Genomic DNA, 11,384 nt, shown 5'->3' on the forward strand with positions numbered 1-11,384 from the left:
TTGTAAAAAGCATTGTAGGTTTGAGTCCCGGTTCTGAGAGTTTGCTGAATATCTCTCCTCACTCTTCATCCCCTTTCACCGTGTATATACCTTGACTCACCTTGAATAAAGCCTATGGACAAAACATGTCATTATGTATCAACAGCGCTTTTTCTACATGTAGACGCACAGTGGGGGGCGTAATCATTTTTCAAGTACAAATGTTGTATGGCATGACAAAAAAACATGTTTTAAAGTGCAATCAAGTATAAGGAAAAGTCAAGTGTATTGGGGTCTGGCTGCTTCACTTCAGATTCTAAACTGGATTTCACTCAAAATGATGAAGAATGTGAATCTTTCAGTCAATTTATTTTTCTTCCAAAGAGGTGAAAAACATCCAAAGCACGGGGTGAGGGCCAGTTCGCGGCAACAGTAAAGGTTTAAGACATTAAAATAAACTGATTACTTTTCACCTCTGCATTTCAGATCCAATTTTAAATGATTAACTCACTTGTCTCGCCATCAAGTCCTGCTTGTCACACTGTGATTTACAATTATATCTCAGTAGATGGCTGGCATAAGAGTACTGTTTATCGTCTGCAAAACATCAAGTAATTAACATGCTGGCAGTGAATCCACTTGTGATCACTTACAGAAAAAGCACTTTTCAGTCATTATAGACACACGTTTAATTAAAATGTATGGTTTCCAATGCCCTTCCATAGGAATTCTAAAAATATGCATCACACTCACTTTTCATATGTTCTAAATATATAATGGGACAATGTGTTCATGGCATTGAGATGACACTGCAGTCTGTAACATTATACAAGTATCAATTAAACAGTAATGCTTTGGCGCTGCCACTCGCACTATACCAATGACAAGCAGATATTCATTTTTATTTTTAGATCACAGAACTCAGAACACTTTGCCCCACTGGAGTCATGTTTGTACCGGATGTTTCATGTTTCCATTTTCAATAAGGAGCAGAACATTGTGTCTATCCCTGAGGTAACGCCTCTGCCAGGTGCTTTCATGGACCGACTACCCTGGGTCTTTATGAGGTTAATTTAATAGCTCAAAGTCAACTCTAAGTAACACAAAGATTTAGGAGGATATTGAAAGTTGAAAGTGTTAAATAAAATTGGGCCACTGCAGTGAGGATGTGTAAAACTTCAGTATTTACCAAACAACCCAGCTGGCCTCATACAAACCCCTGAAGGCAAGTGTAGTGCTGTTGGCAGAGGGTGACCTTTGCCCTCCCTTTGCAGCTGAAGAAGTAGGAAAAAAAAAGGTTCATTCTGGAAAAATCAATGTGGCGTTACATCACTGCTCAAGCTGCATTTAATCACAGCAAGTGCAGGACGTCTTCATCAGGTTTGAAAGTGGCACGAGGAGTCGCCATATAAATTACCAGCCTTAGTCATTCATTGTCACTTTATTGCACTAAAACGGGTAAGAGAGTGTATTGCCTGGGGTCATCACCATGAAGTCAGCTCAGTCCCAAGTCGACTCTGATCGAAAGAATGCAGTGTTATTTACTGTATTTTTTTTTTCATATTTTCAGTATTAATCAAGTGGTTAGCTCCAACTTTTGAATTCAACAAATATCACGATTGTGTCTTGAACAATAAAAGACATCCAGCTACTAGCAAAAAATATGTGCTTTCGTTTTCAATATTTCATGCTATTTCATCATCAATTTCATGCATTTGTAAATGACGCGGAAAAGTTGCATGAGACAGAATACAGATTCTGTGGGGACACAAGGAGTCAGGTAATGGGCCTGAAAGCTCGTCTGATATTTAGTCAACATTGGAGGCTAGAGACTTAATAATAGAGACTTTTACGTTGCCCAACCAAGAAAAGGAGTCGCCATCTGAATTTAACTAAAGATCATAACTTTAAAGGGACCATACAGAGTTTCAAAATGTAAAAAAAAAAAAAGTATTTTCCTCCCCCTACATGTTGCAGCAATGTCCTAATGTGTAGAATGAGCCCAGACCTGTTCACCACAACTGCCTCTTAAATCCTGCACTCAAAAAGGTGTTAATTCGGGTCCAAAGTGCCGTCATGCATGAGCTTAATATAGAAGGTGCAGTTACACGTATGACCTGAGGTGGCAGTAGTGAGTACTAAAATGACCAACTTGCATCTAGCCCCTTTAACTAGTTATGATCTGGATTGCTGCGGTTGGTCAGGTCTAGGTTCAGCAACCCGATTAGAAGAAAAGAAAGATCAGCCGATGACCTGAACATCCTGAATGACCAGGTTTTTCCAGCAATTGATTTCCTCTTCCCTGATGGCACGGGCATATTCCAAGATGGAGCATGAGACATCATTGTCACACATGGATTGGCCACCGCAGTCCAGATCTTAACCCCAATGAGAATGAGAATCTTTGGGAGGTGCTGGAGGACGTTCTTGCACAGTGGCTACAGACTCCTATCATCAATAACGCTGGAATGGGGTGATTTGAATGATTATACATGTTTCAACTGTTGTTAGGGGCATCCGGGGGAAACCATACAGGAGAACAAGTGAACTCCACGTGTATATATATCATATTTACAGTCAGCAGTTAACAATAATTTGTTTTAATGGGGAGGAAACAAATCTAATTGTTTTTTTGGGGGAGGGAAAATCACCCTGCTCTTCCCCGCACAGAAAGGCCTTACATGGTCTGGGAATTGAAACCGGGGCCTTCCTGCTGTGAGGAAAGAGTGCTAACCACTGTGCCACCATGTTGCCCATTAAAAGCTCTTGGAATCATGAAATCAAACCAAATAATAAGCTGTCATGTCACTTCCCTTCAGTGCAGTAGTTTTTTCAAACACAGTGTATTGTGAAACAGTCAGCAAATGAAACAAAAGCCATTAGTAGACAGGAGCAGTCAGTGGGGGGGGGTTTAAAAGCACTAGAACAATAGCAGTAAGCAAATGCTATTTTTAATTAAAGCCTAGACATTCTAATAATACATTGTGGCCAGTGAAGCAGCTCGAACTGTTTTACATATGCAACTCTCTAAAAAAAATAATAAGGTTGGTCGATACAAGGATCTCTTTGCCCCTCATGGGACTAATAAAAAAAAAGCGGATTTCATTTTTGTTTGAACACGTCGGAGATATTGTGTGTCATCTAAAAAATGTACGTCACATGTCTCTTTGGTGCCTCTGTGTACCTTTGCTCTCTTTCATGTTGACTTTTGTTTGAGCGACTTTTTGACTTTGTCTCACACTTTTTCTCTGACACTGTAGCAACCATTTCATGTTTTTTGACTAAATTTATCTTTCTGTTTCCTCTTCAACCCTGAGCATGGGACACTTTGCATCACGAGCCAGGAAGAAGTCTCAAGTGCAACAAATTCGAGGATTACATAAGATCAATGATATAACAGCGTAGGTAGCTCTTATCGGGCCTTCCTTCATCATATATCATCTTCAAGGAAACATCCCATATTCTGTGGAGCTATTGTTGTTTCATATTCAAATGCAATGAAATCTTGAGTATAATAAAACATCATGCGGGGCAAAGTGGCAAATCTGTCATATGAATTAGAGAGTCCATAAGCTAAAGAAAGCTATACGTGAAATGACATTGCATTGATTAAGCAGAAATAGAGCAGTGGAAAGAGCAGTGGTGAGTGCAAAAAGGAAAATTAAGCAATTCGGTTAATTCTGAAATGTATTCACACATTGAATATTTGAAAATGAGAAATAAAATCTTCAACTTTCTGAGCATTATGCACATTCTTCTATCATGCATCTGCACTTTGCATCATTCTCTTTTACAAGAAAAAAAACCTCAAACATTGCAACTTTACCTTTGCTCAGTGCGGCTGTAAAGAAGCCCCGAGGTCTCGTTGGCAGCCAGATGGTTGCAGCCAAGCTTTCATTCCACTAATGGGCAGGGGGCAGAGCAGTTAATGAAAATCAAACCCTTGAAATGAAATGACCAATGTCCCAAGGTAATGAGGCACACATCCGTGCCGTGCCTTTACAAGCAATAAGGTAATCTTAGATGGCAGGATTATGTAAAAACATCTTCTAATAGCTGTTCATTAGCCAGGAACAGAACTAAGAGATTATTGCACAGTTACAAACACAGTTCTCCTGACTCAGAGATGCACGTGGGTTGAGTCTATAGGCTAGAGATCCATCTGTGTGCCAAAATGTTATTGCTGTCACAGGGGATTAACACAAATGCATTCAGAGCTAATCATAACACATTACATTCAACAGCAAATGACCGTGACTCTTTCAAGGAATCTGTTTTTTTCTTTTAGGTATTGTTGATTAGGCAGAACAAATCTGAATTCTTACGGCCAGACAGGATTACGTTCATAGATTCCTTTTTTTTTTTTTAAGTATGCTATATCTGTACTAAGCCTGTAAGACAGCTAAAGCCAGTATGCCATATAGGGAATTACATATCCCCCCCAAAAAGTTCATCTATGTTAATAATCCTTTTTGTTCTTTTCATGTTGATCAACCTCAATTATTACTATTATTCTTTTTGGGGGGTTTTTGACAAAGGAATAGACAAAATAGAACATGCTTTAAGTCCAGATTTCACTCTAACCCATGTGTTCAGCTGAGTAAAAAGTCAAACTGATTATGTAATCACAATATAATGATTATATGGCAATACTGATTCCCACTTAAGTTGCTCATGTTATGCGTTTCTTTACCAAATGGTTTTGCAAGCCTTACCTCGCGTATATAAAGTTCTTCTTTCCAGGGAACAATGATCTTTGGCAACTATTTATACGGAGACAGTGCATTGTATTGCCACGTACCAGACACATTTTTTTCATTACGGAGAAGAAAAGGCAAAACAAAAAACCTTTGAAGACTAACACACAACTACACTTATATTGACTGCTCAAGAACTTTTAATATCAAGCCGTGATATTCAATACAAACTCAGATACAGCATTAGAAAGTACATGGAGCATTACTTAAAGTCAACAATAGCCCTATTTTGATTGTCTACATTACAAAAACTTTGCAGAATAAGAAATACAACAGTAATGGCACTCCCACTAAATTTAGTTTGTGTCTGCAACTTATTATTTAACAGTAATTTTGAACATAAATATCACTATTCACATCACATAGAGGTAAACCATGAAGGGATAAAACTGCAAGATTTCATTTTGGTCAGAATGAAGTCCTTTGGATAACCCAGACTCCCCAGTAGATATCAAAAGGCTCTGCAAAGAATATTGCTTGTGTTTAGCATTGTGTGGTATACCTTCCCCTCTGCTTTGTTGTCTCCTTCCTCTTGGTAGAGCCCAGTTAATTGCAGAAACCTCATTAGCATGTATTGGAAAAGCGTTCTCCCTCTGAGAGCATCAGCAAGACACTTTTTCAAAGCCTCCCATCCATTTCAAGCAATGCAAAAGAAAGCGAGATTTCTTCTATCGTCTAACCTTTAACCTTACATTATATACTGCACTTGAATCGATGAGAGCATTGGGTAAGAGACAATTAGTGGGTAGAAACATTTTACTCGGCCGACCACTTCTCCCAAACTGCCTTTTTCAAGTCAGTCCCTACAGTGGGAATAGACGGCATGTGACCCCAAAGACACAGTAGCATCTGCTAAGCCCCTGATCATTGCCTGATGCCTGAGGAGGCCGTGTGGTGTCGTCTGCCCAGTCAGGCGGCCACACTGCCAATAGATTCCGCGCAGTATGCTAATTAGCCCAGAGAGGACTCCCAAAGTCGCTGCTGTCACTTTGACATCTCTAAAATTAATAATGTACTAAAAAATTCTCAACACCTGCTTTAATAACATTCAAGATAGGAAATGTGCCTTGGCTGATACAAGAACAAGAAAATGAGTGTAAGACCTCTTGTCAAATGTAATTACTGCTATATTAAATCTCTGATATTCTGCATGTGGGATTAAGAAGCAAGCCACTGTGAGCAGCAAAAAGGCTTAGTTAAAATGCGTTCAATGCACTTGTATTCATTTATATGTTGTTGACATCTACAACCAGAAGTCAACCATTTCTGAGTAAAATAATGTTCGAAAATAAATAAAAAGGTTCAAATGCTTGTACTCTCAAATATCTATACTGCAAAATCATATTATCTAAGCCTGGATTTGATTTCGATTTTAACTTTAAGCTTTAAGCGGTAAAATTATTTTTAATTTGTTTTTGAGGAAATTTTGTATCTTGTACAGAGAGATCATAGACCCAGTGATATTAATGATCATTTTTGTAATTCATACATTTTCTTTTTAGATACAACTTGTGAAAGTGTAATGCTGTTAATAGGAAAAACTGGGTCCTGTGACATCATCATATTCGAGAACCTGCAACCCAGCAATACAATGTAGCACAGGTAAACCAGTAAGCGGCTTCTTCTGGTGGTACCTAGTCTAGATGTCTATTTTACATTCAGTTCTAATCTCTTTTTTTGGCCTTTCTTTGGGTCATTCTTTTTTTAAATACTCAAAGGAACAGGCCACTGTTTTTACATAATGAGATATGTTCTTACCTGAGCTTAGACGAGTTGATGCGTACCTGTCTGGTCTTTGTGCGTGCCCTCAGTCATGCAAAATGACCAAAGATGTTGTTAGCATTTGGGCTCTCCCAATGTATTCCTATAGCTCCAAACGGGGGTGAAGTTGGAAGCTACCACGCTCTTCCACAGGCACGCACAAAGACCAGACAGGTACGTATCAACTCGTCTAAGCTCAGGTAAGAACATATCTCAGTATGGAAAAACGGTGGCCTGTTCCTTTAAGTTGTTGCAGACCTGTTACAGAGTTGTTTCAGCTGGTTTAGACATGGTAGTACCAGTGTTGGGTAGTAACTGAATACATGCATTCAGATTACATATTTAGAATACTCATTTTGAGTAACTGCATTCTGGCAAAGTTACTCTTTCATTTGAGGGTATTTGGAATACAGTTACTTTCCCAGTATCAAAGGAAGTACTCAATCATTACCTTTCATTTTCATATTCATAACAATAAGAAAGAGAAACAGTCGGGGAACAGTTTAGCCCTACATCATTGTAGGCTGTGGGCATCCTCATGAGCGTCAAATAAGTTCATAACAGTCGGTGTAGTGTAGCTGCAGTTTTTAATACGTTTTTAATGCAAATATTATGCAATACAAAACAGAATATTCAGAATGCAAAACTCAGATTTTGTAATACAGAATATGTTATGAATACATTTTAAGGCGAGTATTCAGTATCCTGTAACTAAATACAATTGCAAAGTATTCTCCTCACACTGGGCAGTACTCATAAAGCCACATATTTTCTGAAATGTTTTGGTGTGAAAAGTCTGAGAACCGGATGTGTCAGTTCTGCGAGGACCTGGAAGCATCGCACCAATAAGCACAATTTATATACAACTCCTATGATGTTTTTGCCAAACAACTTGAGGTCACTGGAAGTAGGGCAAATATACGACCAGTACAACAAACAATAGTCTGCCACTCATGCAGAAAACAGATTTGAGATTGAAGCTGAATATTTTCATCAATACAAAACAGTCTGGCAGGTTCATACAACCGAATAAATGTCTATTTTTCCTCAAAGCTGCAAACCTTTTTTGGAGTTGGTGACATGTTGTCCTGTACTTTACATCCACATCTCCGTACTCCAGCTCCCTTCTTTTATTGTGCGAGCCCCCCCTTCCCCTTGACCTTCTCTTTTCATTAGTCAGAGTGTGTCTCATGCCTCAGAGCATGCTGATAGTGCACCGCTCCAAGGCTGCATTTATCAAGATGATAAAGCACTCGCAGACAACAGCCAAGTATCTCAAGGCTAGTGGCCGCTGTACCTGACAAGTGACAAGAGTTGCAATAACAGATCCGCCCCTGCACTAAACTACCTCCTCCCGACACCTGACATATAGAGCCGTGATTGGTCACAGGTTGTTGCCCTGTGGCACATGTGCTCCTAATGAGAGATTGAGAGGGAGAAGCAGATGAGTCCACAGCTATTTACTACTGTTTCCCCTAACAAAAACAAGCACAATAGGCTAAAGCTCCAGAGAGGTAGTTCTGGGGCTTTGTTGATGCGAGCCTACGATTGATTTCTGATTTGAAAGCAAGCAACACGTCCACACTTATATTAAGTTTAGCTGATAAATCTTTGCTGGCCTTGAGAGTCTGAATGTAACTCACCCTCCTCTATTCTAAAGCCAGAACATTCACAGTTCAACTCATTCAAAGTGAAAAATTAATGCTGTAAAGTTCTGTTAGCCTCTTCAAAAGGCTACTCGCGATCGCAATAATGGGAAGCAGACAGCCAGTCCTTCCTTTTTCACAGCCTTTTTAAATGTCATTGCTACATTAAAAAAATGTACGTACAATTCAAATGGGGAAAAAACAAAAAAAACACACACACAGCTAAAGGGAATTCATTAAAAAGCTCAAAAGGCCATTTTGTTTGAGTTTGATTTCTTTTGTTCCTTCTGGCTAAAATTGCTTCTCTGCTTGAGCTTCTCTCGATCGCACTCTTGCCTCGTACCTTCACACACCCACACACGAAACTTGGTGAGTGACAGCGTGACTAAACCGCACCACTGTCGACTCAACCTACTGTTCTACTGAGCATTTCTACCCTTTTCAACATGGAGATTTATTAATATAATCAACTTTTGACGGCGGAGACACGACAAGCCAACTGTGGCGACGTCCATGGCACACAATCGCAACTACAGAAATGTAGAAGAAGGAAGTTCATTCACTTCACACCTGCTCTTATAAATGTATCATGTACCGTACAATAGTTATTGAGCATTGTTATTGTGGTTATGAGTTATTTTATTTGTGTCTTTTTGTGTGTGAATGTTCTACTATTTACAATCTACAAGAGGAAAAAAAAGATTTCCTCAGTAAATCCTTAATCTTGTCACTTTGAACAAAGGACTCACACACAATACACTCTGTCCCCTTTCCATTACCATTCTACACTGTATCTCTTCATGGTATTTAGTCTTATTTAATGGGACTTTGCCTCTTATAATAAACAAGTCTCTGGCATTTCGTTGGTTGAGTAATTCAGATAGGCCTATTGATCTCAGAGGAGAACATGACATTACGGGAATCACTTGTAAATTAATTTAACGAGAAAAATTATTCATAAGAGAGCATGTCTGGTGATGTTATGTTTGTGGCTTTTTGGTCGAGTATAAATCTTTGGAGAGAGGCTAACCTTTCGCAGACAGACAGGCAGACAGGGGAGAGGGGCTCTTCTGCGATGAGTGTTGTCTGAGGGAGAGATGGAGGACGGCACAGGCCCTGACCTGCCGAAGCTCCAGTCCGACCTGATGCACTCGCAAAACAGTGAAGGCAACCACTCAGTTTAGAGAGCAAACCAGACTTAAAACTGGGGGTTAAAATCCCTCCTGCATATCAGAATTGTTCAAGTTAATTAATTATATGCAAGTTTCATGCCTGTGTACAGCTTTAAGCGGTGGTAAAGTGATGCAGGGGGGACCACCTCAAATTGAATGGCACTGATTCAGATTCTACTTCTATCTTCCATCACTCAATAAAAATAGGTGAAGACAATGCAACAAGGTCTTTTTTTTATTTGCTGTGTTTACTACATACTCTGTGGCAAAAATAAATCTACTCTACAACATAAAAAGTCTGGTACCCCAGCTGTAACAACCAGCTATGTGCATGTAGTCAAATGACAAAGATGAAAAGTCTGGAATGTAAAGTCTGCAGGCTAAAAAATGGATTCACTTCATTGCTGTGCACTTTACACATTTACTTCAATGAGAACCCTGTCATTCAACTCAATATGTGTGTTTTTTTTTCCTTTGGTAAATCTATCAGATGACAATAAACATAATACTGTATGTGCATGTCCACTGTCCAGAGAGGCCCAGAATGAAATGCATGGCTAAGACGGGTCCAGGACGTTGGGGGCCGTGACTCAGCCCTGGTGGCAGTGTTAAAAGGCAGAGCAGGAGTGACCTGCAGCAGAGGAGCAGAGCAGGATGATAATGAGAATCCATGTGACTGACTCTCAGTGATGGGCTTAGCTCTCCATGAATATTTCAGCCTGCACTGAGGTGTGTTATTACAGCGCAGCGGGACCACTCTCAACACGGCTGCAGACACATGTGTCATCCCATCAGGTGACCCCCACACAGACAACATGACTTTGTCTGGCCACGAGCACCAACAACCCATTTCCAAATTGTGCTTTGGCAGTGTCTTGATAAACACATTGACATGCTCTGGTTCATCTGTGAATCAATGCTTTATACAACTATATAACCAAGGACAGGGAAATAAATTCAGTGTTTGAGACGCAATAGTATCAGGTTGTTGACAAAAGGATTAAGTAAATATTTGGTTTGAACAAACTAACTGCCCAGGGGTCCACAAACTAGTGCAGGAAAGCAGCTTCACTCAGTGAGCTAACAATCCACAGCCTCTGGCCATCCTCAACACTCCTCCATTATTTCAGCAGCACAGCCTCCCGAGCCTCGACTCCTTTTACAAAACACTGTCTAGAGATGAGAGCGCCACAGCACACTATGGAGCCCAGACTATCATTAAAAGTGTGGAGAAATTCACTTTATATGCAGTAGATCCGGGAAGTGGGAGTGTTATCACATATGGGCACAGACAGCACTTAAAGACTGTGTCACTGCCCATTTTCAACAGAAATATGAAGTTCAGAAACATATGCATACATTATTATGGTCTGAAATGGGGCTTCTTCTTAATAATGACTTTACAGCCTTCAACATGGAAGAAAACAGCAGGGCCCCCCCAGTCCTATGCATAATCCATGAGACTGTAGTTCGGCATTTGAAAGGACACGTATTAACCTGTGTCTAACCCATGGAACACCATTAATATTCAGTAGAGAGCTGATTTCAAAATAAGTCCAAAAATAAATGGCTCTTAATGATAATAAGCTGTGCAGCCATGTTGGATTTTGTGTTAGTATAGCCTTATTATAGTGCAGGACAACTGACATTTCCGCACACACATGTAAAGGATGTGCCTTAACACAACATCTGTACAATAACATTCACTTATATCTAAATTCAAACACAGCAGTACATATTTCATTTGCAAAAAAATAAATGATTTCCCTCTCAGTTTTTACATTTCATGTGAGAAGCAACTTTTTTACTCGTTAAACAGATACTCATGGATCATGTGCTAACCATTGTTTACACTTACAACTTAGAATGTAAAATGCATTTCCTTGAGTGAAATGATTAGAAGATGAAACATGATAAATGTGTTCTTTATGTCAACTAGATTTCCAAGACTGTTCAATCAGCAAGCATGTAGAAAACTGAGAAACAGGGTAAGTATGTGCTGAGAGGTGATAGACATGGAAATAACTATAAATTCAAGGCTTTATTATTGATTATAGCCCTTGGGTGGA

Source organism: Gobius niger, assembly GCF_951799975.1.
Source record: "Gobius niger genome assembly, chromosome: 11".
NCBI classification, from domain to species: Eukaryota; Metazoa; Chordata; class Actinopteri; order Gobiiformes; family Gobiidae; genus Gobius; species Gobius niger.